Here is a 13,632-nt window from a genome sequence, read left to right on the forward strand (position 1 = left end):
TCTTCTGCATGTTTCAACCCATTTTTTCCAACACCATTTGTTGAAGAGACTCTGCTTGCTCCATTTAATAGTCTAGGCACCTTTGTCAAAGATTAGATGTCCATGATGTGGGGGCTTTCTTCTCCGTTCTCACTTCTATCCCACTGGGCATTGTGTCTATTCATGTTCCATTAACAAGCAGTTTTGATGGCAATGACCCCATTATACAATTTTGAGATCTGGGAGTGTGATGTCTCCAATTCTGTTTTTTCTACTCAAGATTCTTTTGGCAACTCTAGGTCTTTTCTGGTTCCAGATAAATATTTGTAACATTTGTTCTCCTAGAAATGTGTTTGGGATCTTGATGGAGATATCATTAAATTTGTAGATGGCTCTGGGTAGTATATTCACGTTAATGATTTTAATTCTTCCTTGATAGTCTTTTTAAATGATATTTATTGGGTTGTCATAAAAGACATGACACATTTTACATAGAAAAATACTCCATTACTTTTCCTGCAACCCAAGACATAATACAGGTTTGTGTGTTAAGGAACGGGGCTTAAGTTATTTATTATTAATAGTTGGTTACAAGATTATAAGATATACACTTTATAGTTCCATACCATCTCCACCCTTCCACCTCCCAAAGATAACCACTGTAGTTTTCATAATTCTTAACAGTTTCCTTGCTTCTGTTTTATTTGGACCCCCCCCCCTTTGGCAAGTTCATGTAAATCAGTTCTCTAAATTCCACATATGAGTGAAACTGTCTGGTAGTTTTCTTTCATCTGTTTACTTATTTCACTAAGCATAATCACCTTCAGTTCCATCCATTTGTCCCAAAGGACACAATATCATCTTTTTAACTGTACAGTAGCATTCCATAGACTATATATGTCATAACTTCTTTGGTCAGTCATCTGATGATGGTCATCCAGACTGTTTCCACTCTGGCTATTGTGAATAACGCAGCTGTGAACATAGAGGTGCATATGTCCCTTCTAATTAGCGCTTGAGCGGGATGCTTTTTCATTCTGATAGAAGGTGAGACACCACAGCACCAGAGCTACTTTTTCCATAGTACCCACCATATAGTGCTGGGATTCAGATCGGGGCATTGCACTATGTGATGAACTCTCTCTTATTCCCTCATAATATAATTGTAAATACTGAGTGTGTCCTACCTACCTACCAGAGCACTGCTCAACTATGGCTTCTGGTAGTGCTGGCGATTGAGCCTGAGGCCTTGGAGACTCAGGCATGAAATTGTTGTGCAGTCTCCCCTTCCTCTGAGTTAATTCCTCTTCACTGAAATATGTACACTTTTTCCTACTTCAGTGTTCTGACTCATTTGTTATCACACTACCTCCCAGACTGGGTGGCTTCAGGTTTGTTTGAAAGTGAAATGACAGACCTAGTAATGAGAAGAATCCCCCCTTCAACTTAAATTTTTTCTGCCATTTCTCCTGGTATGGGGTTTTTCTCTCTCTCTTCCTTCCTTGGAGCTTCATGTGGCCCAAGCATAATTCCGAGACGGGTGTAATGTACCCACTCCACATTTACAATGCTTAGATTTATCCAGGTAGTTTCACCCCCCAGTGAAGTGAGCACTTGCTTTTATCACTACCAAATAATTGTTGTTTATAGCCTCTGGTGATTTGTGCATTCCTTATGTAAGTGAACAAACAAATGAATGTGGCTATTTCATTCTTCCGTATTTTGTTTTATTTTTTAATTTTTATTTATAAAAAGGAAACATTGACCAAAACCACAGGATAAGAGGGGTACAACTCCACAAACTTTTCACCACCAGAACTCTGTGTCCCATCCACTCCCTTGATAGCTTCTTATTCTTTATCTTTCTGGGAGTATCTACTCAGGGTCATGGGGTCCAGAAGGTGGAAGGTCTGGCTTCTATAATTGCTTCCTTGCTGAACATAGGCATTGGCAGGTCGATCCATACTCCCTGGCTGTCTCTCTCTTTCGCTAGTGGGGTGGGGTTCTGGGGAAGTGGGGCTTTAGGACACATTGATGGGGTCATCTGTCCAGGGTAGTCTGGTTCGCATCATGTTAGCATCTAGAACCTGGTGGCTGAAAAAAGAGTTAATATATAAAGCCAAGCAAATTGTTGACTAATCATGAACGTAAAGGCTGTAATAGTGCCAATGAAGGGTTTTGGGGGGGGGGTGGTCTCTGTTTTGTAGATATTTAGTAGGCCTATTTTTAGTTATATTCCAAAGGGCCCATGACTATACTAGTTTTTTTGTTTTTTTGTTTGTTTGTTTTTCTGAGCCTGACATCTGATATGAAAGTGGATCTAAGTTACTGTCTGGGGAGATGATGTCACAGCTGGAAGAAGGACTAGAAAGCTGGATCAGGGAAGAGAGTAGTTCCCAAATATGGGAAAGGCATATAAATATTGTTGACTGTAAACCTCATCAATTTGATCTGATCCTGGGCCCATATTCAGCTTAGGAGCCTATATGACCTCTGCATCCCTATGGATCTGAGTTTACATTCTGTGGTCATACGTAGGAATGTTTCAAGCTGCCCCAATTTCAGGACCCATCTTCCTCAGGTGTAGCATAGAGTATTTTGTCCATCCTCCACTCAGGGGATGGAACATTCTCTACTGCTTTTGATTCACATTGAGGGCAAGGTCCTATGGGGACTCACAAAGGGGTCTATTGTGTTGTTCCTCATAGAGATGACTAGTAGCAATGGCGAAAGGGATCTATTCGAGACCTAAGCACATCATGTATGTTTGGTATGCTCTGGACTCCCTGACTAGGGCCCCAGCTGATGGGGTGGCCTGATAGTGACTAAAGAGTCATCATCAAAGTATGTCAGTCTCTTACCTTTTTTATTTTTTATATTAATTAATTTATTTTCCCTGTTGTTGCCCTTGTTTTTCATTGTTCCTGTAGTTATTATTGTTGTCGTCGTGGCTGGATAGAACAGAGAGAAATGGAGAGAGGAGGGGTAGACAGAGAGGGGGAGAGAAAGACCTGCTTCACCGCCTGTGAAGTGACTCCCCTGCAGGTGAGGAGCTGGGGCCTCTAACCAGGATCCTTATGGCAGTCCTTGCGCTGTGTCTTGCCTTTATCCATCTTTTGTAGTCCTTACTTTGATAAGGTTAGCTTTGGAGTGACTGAGGGAAGTATAATAGGAAGTAGATGAGGACGGTATCTAACTCTTAAGTAGACACTATTTCATTAAAGGAACTTTATGGTGTCTCCTTAGGTCTTTCTACTTGTTGGCTGCATATACTGACTCACTACAGACTATTGTGCCCTTTTTCTTTCAGGTATATAGTCTGCCCTAATTTATGGATACATGTGAACATAGGCCCTATCTCATGGGACCAGAGCACTGCTCAGCTCTGGCTTATGGTGATGCTGAGGGTTGAACCGGGGACCTTTGGTACCTCAGACCAGAAAGTCTTTTTGCATAAGTATTATGCCATCTCCCCAACCCAATACCTTTGTCTTTTACTATAGTAACCTCTACAGCCTTTCCATACTTAGAAAAAAGCTCTTTTTAATAGATCAGTGATGGGTGACTAGGTAAAGGGGTGAGTTGGATGCTTACACTGTACTTGAGGTCAGCCCACTATTCTGTTCTTCAGAAGTTCATGAGTGCTTATCTCAACTGAATCTCAGTTCAGGAGTTGGGTGGTAATGCAGTGGGTTAAGCACACGTGTTACAAAGCACAAGGACAGTGTAAAGATACCAGTTTGAGTCCCTGGCTTCCCATCTGCGGGGGTCGGGGGGGGGAGGGCTTGCTTCACAAGTGATGAATTGGGTCTGCAGGTGTCTATCTTTCTCTTCCCCTCTCTATCTTCCCCTCTAGTCTCCATTTCTCTCTGTCCTATCCAACAACGATGATATCAATAACAACAACAATAATAACTACAACAATAAAAGAAGGGCAACAAAATGGAATGAATAAATAAATAAATATTAAAAAAAGAATCTCAGTTTGTTTCCCTCACTTCAGGCAACTGCCATGGCATGAACTTTGTAGTGGAAATCAGGTGCCAGAGTACAGAAGATAGCTACAGCAACAGGACTTCTTCCTGGATGCCTATGAGTTTCTTCAGCCGGAATTTATTGCTTAGTTGAAACTTTATACTAAGATAAGCATTTGGTGTTATGAACTTACCTTTAGCCTCTTGTTATATTTGTCTTATTGATTTCTAGTTTGATTCCATTGTGGTCAGAATTTATTTTATGATTTTCTTTATTTTGCTTTTAAAATACTAACATGAGAGAGATTCAGGGCACCACTCTGACATGTGATGTTAGGAGTAAAACTTGGGGCCTCCTGCTAAATTTTAAGTCTACCCCTCTGGTGTTGAGATATTATTTAACATATATTTCCAGCTACTAATCAGAAATGCTGTATGAATTAGACAGCATTTTGGAAACCAGTTTTTTTTTTTTTAATGATGTGAACAATGTAAAAAGATGACAAGAATATGTGTTATCTTGTCAACATTGGGTTGTCAGAAACATGATGCATTTTTACATAGGAAAAAATAATGTCATGACATTTCCCAAACCCAATAGCATGAAACTACATACAACTTTGTAAATGTGAACATAGCCTCTCTATTTTGATTTCAGGGTGCTAGGCAGTGGCACACCTAGTTAAGTGCATACATTACCATGCATGCTTCCATGGTTCACTAGTGGTGAAGCAGGTCTGCGTATGTCTCTCTCTGTCTCTTTCTCCAGGGTTATCACTGGTCTTGGGTAGCTGACAATACAAGTCCACTGCTCGTGGCGGCCTTTTTTTTTTTTTTTTTTTTTTTTCATTTTATTGAATAGGACAGAGAGAAATTGAGAAAGGAATGGAGACAGAGAAAGAAGACACCAGGGCCAGGCAGTGACACATCTGGTTAATTAAGCACACACATTACAGTGTACAAGGACATGGGTTCAAGCCCTTGGTCCCCACCTCCAAGGGGAAATCTTCACAAGTAATGAAACAGTGCTGCAGGTATCTCTGTCTCTCTCCCTCTCTATTTCCTCCTCCCCTCTCAATGTCTCTCTGTCTTTCCAATAATAATAAATAATAATATTTAATTTTCTTAAAAAAATGAGAGATAGACACCTACAGGCCTACTTCACCACTTGTGAAGTATTCCCCTGTGGGGGTTGGGGTGGGCACTCAGACCTTAGGAGGGAGTCCTTGTACTTTTTACTAGTATGCTTAATAGGGTGTACCAATGTCTGCCTTTCTCCCTCTCTATCTCTTCCTCCCCTCAATTTCTATCTGCCATGTCAAATAAGTTAAAAGAAAAGAAAAGAAAAAAAGGGAAGGAAGAAGGAAGGAATGTGAAAAATAGCCTCCAGGAGTGCTGGCTTTGTCATGTAGACACCTAGCCCCTGTGATAACCCTGGTGGCAATAAACATAAAATAACAAGTGCAGATTTCTGCCTCCCTTAACTTTTATCAAAACACTCCAGGACATAACTAGGTAACTGGAGCATACAGATTAACTCTGTAAAATAAACAGATTAATTGAAACTAGGGTCTATCATATTCCATGGTGGCAAGGCAGTTTATCCAAAGCATACATTAACTGTGCATGTAAATCAGTCACAGAGGGAATTCTTTTGCTTTTAAATCTAATACATCTGAAGAACAGTATATTAGATAATTTAGTGTGAATTTTAGAAAAAATGTAATAATGAAAGTAAACTAGTGTGTTATTTAAAAAAAAAATTTACTGTAGAGAGAAGAGAGCACCAGAGTATGGTCACTGTAGCATACGCTGTTGCTAGAGGTCAAACTTGGGGACATTGTGCTTGTGAGCCCAGTTTTTTATCTACTGTACCACTTCCCAGGTTACAACAACCTACACTTGGAAAAATATTTGATTTGGGGGCCATGCGGTGGCACAACTGTGTTATGTGCTCACATTATATTCCTAAAGGTGCCAGGGTCAGGGTTCCTGGTCCCCACCTGCAGGAGGAAAGCTTCACAAGTAGTGACACAGGCTGCAGGTGTCTCTCTGTTTCCTTCCCTCTTTTTTTTTTTGCCTCCAGGTTTATTGTTGGGGCTCAGTGCCCACACTATAAATCCACTAGTCCTGGAGGCTGTTTTTCCCCGTTTGTTGCCCTTGTTGTTTATCGTTGTCATTTTTATTATTGTTGTTGCTGTCATTGTTGTTGGATTGGAAAGAGAGAAATCAAGAAAGGAGGGGGAGACAGAAAAAGAGAAAATTATAGACACTTGCAGACCTGCTTCTCCTCCTGTGAAGCAATTCCCCTGCAGGTGGGGGTTGGGGTCTTCAAACCAGGATCTTTATGTGCTTTGCGCCATGTGCACTTAACTCATTGTGCTACTGCCCCACCCCCTCTTTCCCTCTTTATCCCCTTTCAGTTTCTCTGTCTACATTCAATAGTAAATAAATAAAAGTTTGAAAAGGATTTATAAAATTATTTAATTGATTTAATACAAGGTAGTGGTGGGGTGGGGAGATCCAGAGCATCCTATTGTTTCTGAGTGACGTTTCAGTGTCTCAGCAGATTATGTTCAGAATACAAATAGTAGAGCTGTCTTCACAAACTCTTGAGTTCAGTTTAGCTACCACATTGTCATCATCATTTCCATGACCAAGAGCTTTCACTGACTTTACCCTGTTCTGGAAGTTCACCATATACTCTTAGGCTTGCAGCTTCATCTCCACTGTGCATATGGCATCAGCTTTGTCACCCCAGTGGTCTGGAACACCAACTAGTATAACACGTGAGGTGTTTCTCCAGGTCCTCTGATGTGACATCTCTTTATACCATCAAAACACATTGCTTCTAATCATACACTTCTTAACAATTAATTTCCGTCGCACACTCCTGACTGTAGTCCGCAAACATCAGCTCTCTCTCTTTTTTGCCTCTTTGCTTTTATTCTTGGGCATGGTATTGGCAGTCACTTCACAGTCTGCCTACGTCCTTCCTGATTTTGGAAGTGAGACGGTCAATGCTTTCAGAAATGACTACAAGTCTCTTCATCTTTTTTCTTTGCTGAGACTTTAAATAAATTTAAATAAGTATTCATAATAATCTTAAGATGACTGACCAGTTACCCAGATGAAGTGAATTTCCTGGAGTTACAAATGCAGTAAGCTTTTGGGTGGGAAAAGATGAAAGTAGTGAAGTAGCAGGGCCCATATTGAAGAACCATGCATTCTCAGACAGAATTTATGATTTTCTTTTTCCTATAAAACACTGGAAGTGTATGGACACCAAAGAGCCTAGAACTGAAGGTGATTTTTGTCTGGCAGAGACACAATTGTGATTTCCAAAATAAATATCCCATACAATGTAATGCTTTTGTGTTATCAAATTCTGTTGCTAATCAGACTTCTTATCCTCAAGTGTGGATACTGAATCAGCATAAATGAATATATGTCACTGTCACTTGGTAGGTGTGTTACCATGTTACATGAATTGTCAGTTCTAAAATGACGATGAGAAAAGCAACTTTTTATTGTTGTATAAAATGACAGTGGGAAAATCAACTTTTTAATTGTTGTCGTTGTTGTTGTTATTAATGTTGTCATTGTTACATAGGACAGAGAGAAATGGAGAAAGGAGGGAAAGAGAAAGACAGACACCTGCAGACCTGCTTCAACGCCTATGTAGCGACTCCACTACAGGTGGGGAGCCCGGGGCTTCAATCAGGAACCTGATCCGTGCACTTAGCACATTAATTAATAGCAATAAAAAGGGACAGTTGCAACATTACTGTAATAAAATTTGTGTTTCTCTGCCACCAGATACCATGTAATTACTTATCACAATTGGCCATGGGGTAGCAGATTACTGGAAAGCAAAATTTCAGATGAGATCTTATAGTTCATTTATAGTGGTTCTTGCTCCCATTTACAAATCAGAAGTAAATAATGCAATAGAATGAAAATATAGTCATTTTAAGAGGTGACTTTTCTAAAAGTAGAAAGGTGTCTTAGGACAACTTGGCTACTCAGTGGCCTTATTTTGATAATTTGATTTTTTTAAAAAAATAGATTTATACAGATGCTTGCGTTGGGCAGTCGGGTTGGCAAACTCTATGTTTGGGATTTAGAAGTTGAAGATCCTCACAAAGCTAAGTAAGTATTTAGAAATTTCTGTTTATAATTTCTGCCCTTTTCTCTAAAATGTTTTTATCACTTTAGAGATTCTTACATCATTCCAGAGTTATTTTGATGTACCTATTTATTTTTTACCAAAACACTGCTCAGCTCTGGCTTATGGTAGTGCTGGGGTTTGAACCCTGGGGCCTTGGAGCCCCAGGCATGAAAATCTTTCATATAACCACTATGCTGTCTCCCCAGCCCTACTTTTTTGTTTGTTTATTGTTTTTCAGGAGTATAGTGAAGGCAACTTAGTTCTCTGTGTAAGTTACACAGTACATCTTAAATTTTAAATTGCTCATTTTGCACAGAAGTCTTTGTGTGAAGTCTGTTTTGTTTGAATGCCTTCTACATGAGGTGGAACATTGTTCACTGTCTCATTCACTGTTTTAAGTGAGTTAGACGTAAATGAATGAGACATGACAGCATTCTGCATGGATAGTATTTAACCTGTTGTCATGTTTTCTCCCTAGATGTACAACATGGAGTCATCATAAATGTGGTGCTGCTATTCGTCAAACCAGCTTTAGCAGAGACAGCAGCATTCTCATAGCTGTTTGTGATGATGCCGGTATTTGGCGATGGGACTGACTTCGATAAAGTACCTTTTCCTAATCAGAATTAGAGTGTGTTTTTGTGTACAGTAGAACTAATGTATCTTTCTAGTAAGGTTCTTAGAGCCATTAAAGTTGTCTATCAGCATTCAGTCAGGCTGAGGTGAATGTGGTGATGTTTACACTGTTCACAAATTTGTACTGTCTCCTGCTCAGACACTACTGCTTTTAATAAAAATTTATTTTTGTAAAATTGTGCTACTTTAGCTTATTTTCATTGAGATAAAAATAACTTGTTGGAAGAAATAAAATATGCCTTACTGTTTGTAATAATTTTTATTTTTGTAGTCCTTTTTCCTGGAAAAAGAAATGCAATGTAGTAAATATAAGCTCCAGAGTGGGACATAAATTTGGGTTCTGCCAGTCCAAATAAAGGTTGGATCATTTACTTCTAAAAATCAAAACAAAACAAAACAAAAAACAAATGAGATTTTGCTGCTGCCATGTGCTGACCTTGGATAAGCATCTTAGAATTTGTTCCAGTTTCCTTATGTATAAAACAGGTATAATCAGCTTCATAGGGTTATTATACCAATCCAGTCAGCTAACACATGTAAAGTAATTGGAACACAGCCTACACTAAACCGTAACTACATATTTTAAGTTTATTGAAAAAAAGTAGCTTTAAAATTCTGTCAGCAGGGCTGTACTACTCTGACCTGATTTTCAAATAGACTCATCACCAAAGCTTCCTCCAATGCAGAGAGAGCTGTCTTGAAACTAGATTCCAGGCATGTCAGAGCATCCCAGTAATGATCTATTTTTATTTGTTTGTTTATTTATTCATTTATTTATTTATTTTAATCAGAGAACTGATCAGCTCTGACTTTTGGTAGTGTGGGAGATTGAACCTGGGACTTTGGAGCCTGAGGCATGACCATTATGATCTTTGCATAACTATTATGCTATCTCCTCCCACCCACACCACACTATTAAAGTGAGATATTTTGATGGCCTGCAAATTCTATTTTGTTATTTTGTTTTCATATATATATATATATATATATTCAAAATTTAAAATATATGTGCATATATATGTGTGTGCATACATATATACAAACATGTATATGTATGTATATATTTGTATGTGTATATGCATGTATATACATATATATACATGTTCTTTATTAGTGTTCCCTGAGGAATAAACTCTGGGCTGTGAGAGTACTGAGCAAACTCCCAAGCCTATTTTTTCTTTCCGTTTATCTAGAGAGACACCTAGCACCATGCCACCATTCATGGAGCTCTCCCGCCACTCCTCCCACTCTCCATGTGCTCTCTGGTACTCCTGTTTCATACCTGGTTTGAACCCAGGAACTCACACCCAATAAAGTCATCTATTTCATGAGCTATCTCCTGACTACAGTTGGATACAGAATAATTAAGAAATTGTTTTTCAATATGTAAAATATTGCCATAGGACTTTTAGTGGGCATATTTTTCCCTTTTGTTGCTCTTTTTTGTTGTTTTTATTGTTGTAGTTATTCTTCTTCTCGTCCTTATTGGGTAGGACAGAGAGAAATGGAGAGAGGAGGGGAAGACAGAGTGGGGGAGAGAAAGAGGCACCTGCAGACCTGCTTCAGTGCCTGTGAAGTATCTCCCATGCAGGTGGAGAGCCAGGGGCTCGAGAAACCAGGATTCTTATGCTGGTCATTGCACTTTGCACCACGTGTGCTTAACCTACTGTGCTACTGCCCAACTCCCTGTAATTTTCTCTCATTAAATTAAATATTTTAAAATTGAAGTGATATTATGAACATTCCCCATTACCTAACATTACAAAAACTTTTCTCCATTATCTTAGTTCAGGAGAAAGCTAAACTCTCAGCCATGCAAGTTAGACTGTGACTGTGGTATGCAATATATCGGCAATTTAAGTATATGGTAGAGAACTTTTTTTGTGTGTGTGTGAGAAGGATAGCCAGGAGAGAGAGAGAAACAGCTATTGCTCTGATACATGTGCTACCAGGACAAACTCACGGCCTAATGCTTGAGAGTCCAACAGTTTATTCGTTGTGCCACATCCCAGAACTGGTACACAACGTTTTGACAAATAACAAGTTATAACTACTCACAAGATAAATAATTAGTTAGAATTATAATTACAGGGGCTTGGCTGTGGTGCACCTGGTTGAATGCACATGTGCAAGGACCCATATTCAAGTCCCTGCTCCCCACCTGCAGGGGGAAAGTTCACAGTTGGTGAAGCTGTTCTGCAGGTGTGTCCTCTTCTGTCCCTCTCCGCTCTCCACTTCTCTTAGTCTCTATTCAATAATGAAAAATAAAGTATTTTACAATATGAGGTATAGGGTGGGGGTAAATAGCATAATGGTTATGCAAAGAGACTCTCATGCCTGAGGTCCCTGTGGAAAACAGACTAAATGTTGCTCACAAAATGAAAAATAGAACTACTTCCAAATAGACTCATGTCTAGGCCCTGGAAGAGGTCTTTGTACACCCTTGTTCACTGCATAGTTAGCATGCACTAGTCTTGAAAATGATAAAATGTAAGTATCCCCATGCTAACAGAACTGCCAAGTCCCAGACCCCTAGACTGGAACCCAGAGCCCAGATCTGAAAATACTTCACTGGTGTGTCTAGTGCAGACTGCCTTTAGACTGATGCTCCTCCACTCCAGTTAACGCAAGCCTGTGGTTTCTACCTAGTGCACATCCTCTAATGGAAAAACAAAGGACAACAGCCCAGTAGATGCTCATTCTAAGTCATGATAAGGCCTACCTGAAAAATGGACGGAGAGATATGAGATGAGAGGGAGAGATAGAGAAGGAGAGAGGAAGAGAGATACCTGCAGCACTGTGGCACTGCTTGTGAAGTTCCCTCTGTATGTAAGTACCAGGGGCTTGAAGCAGGTCCCTGTGCCTCTTTCTCTCTCCCTCTGTATCTCTGTATCTCTGTATCAATTTTTTTCTTTCTGTCATATCAAATAAACAAAAGTAGAAAGAAAAGAAAAAAAGAAAAATAGCCACCGAGCAGAGTGGATTCATAGTGCCAGCACTGAGATCCAGCAATAAACCTGGTGGCAATAAAAAAATAAAACAAGTCCAATGGGCCAGGGAGTGGTGCACCTGGTGAAACACACACATTACTGTGTACAAGGACCCCGGTTCTAGCCCTGAGTCCCCACCTGCAGGGGGAAAGCTTCACGAGTAGTGAAGCAGGAATGAAGGTGTCTATATCTATTAATAAAAATTAAATGATAATTAAAAAGGTCCTAGACATATGTATGCTCAACTGACTTCACGACCAATCAACCCCAATATTTTAAATGAAAATCATAAACATATAGTGTATCTTTTAAACAAATCCCCTGCAAGACTCGTATACTGGCACCAGAATTTTCAAGCTATTTCCTCTTTTTAATGGTCATTATTGTTCACAGTAGGCCATATGCCATTATGAAAAAGAAGAAACCAGAAAAAGGAAAAGAAAAGAGAGATGTGTTGATCTACAGATGTCAAGAACGGGGACCAGGCAGTGGCACAGTTGGTGGGGAAGAAATGACAATACACAAAGACTCAGTTTAAGCCCTCGGTCGGTCCTTGCCTTCTGCCCCCACTTGCAGGGGGAAAACATCACAAAAGGTGAAGAAGTGCTGCACATGTCTCTTTCTCTCTGCATCTCTATCTTCTCTCTCAAGTTCTTTCTGCCATGACTCAATAATTTTTCTTTAATGTCAAGAATGTGTTCTATAAACAAAGGCAAGTATCCAGGGTTGTGAGCTGTGGGCTCTGTCACAGTCACCTTCATTGGTAACATTTTGTAGTATTTTCACATCAAGATGTATTTGGAGACTCATCTCTATGGACGTGAATGAAAACGAGTAAATTAACTGTACTGCATCAAGCTAAAAGGCTTCTATACATTGAAAAAGCTATTCAAGGATAACCAGGTGACACAGTAACTGGGAGAAGATATTTGCACTTCCTACTTGTAGAAGTGACTGATACTAAATATCTATAGGGAACTGGTACACATTACACGGGGTGGGGGGGAAGCAATAAAAATATGGCCCAACCCTTGGAATATACCTAAAATAGTCTTTCCTAGTTTCTTTCCATATAAGGACCCCTGGTTTTATCTGTTTTCTTGGTTTTTTTTTAAAGGATTTTATTTATTTATGAGAAAGGAGGAGAGAGAAAGAACCAGACATCACTCTGGCACATGTGCTGCCGGGGATCAAACTCAGGACCCCATGCTTGAAAGTGCAAAGCTTTATCTCTACCTCACCTCCAGGACTACTATCTGTTCTGTTATTACTTTTACATTCCTCTTTATTTGAAAATTTGTCCTGCTTGATATCTTTCTGCCTTTTACCCACCAAGTTGCAGATGCTACTATGATGCCATCCTGATTTCCATAGGCAGACAGAATCACTAATGTGTCCTGGACCCTCACCTCCCCAGAGCTTTACCCAATGAGGTAAAGATAGGAATATCCTGGGGTTATAGATCGACCTGCCTAGGACCATGTACAGAGGAGAAGCATTTACAGAAGCTAGACCTTCTCCCTTGTGCAGCCTGTAAAGAATTTTGGTCCATCCTCCGGGAGGGATAAATAATAGGGAATCTTCCAACAGAGGGAATGGGATGTGGAACTCTGGGGGTGGCAAATACGGAGCTGCCCCCCTATTATCCTAAATCACTTAACAAAACTTTTTAAAAAATTGTGGCCAAGTGGTCTGGGCGATGGCACAGTGGGTTAAGTGCACATGAAGGGAAACACAAGGACCAGCTCAGGGATCCCAGTTCGAGCCCCTGGCTCCCCACCTACAGGGGAGTTGCTTCACAGGTGAAGCATGTCTGCAGGTGTCTATCTTTCCCTCCCCTTCTCTGTCTTCTCCTCTATTATCCATTTTTCCTTGTTCTATC

This window comes from Erinaceus europaeus, chromosome 17 (assembly GCF_950295315.1).
Source record: "Erinaceus europaeus chromosome 17, mEriEur2.1, whole genome shotgun sequence".
NCBI classification, from domain to species: Eukaryota; Metazoa; Chordata; class Mammalia; order Eulipotyphla; family Erinaceidae; genus Erinaceus; species Erinaceus europaeus.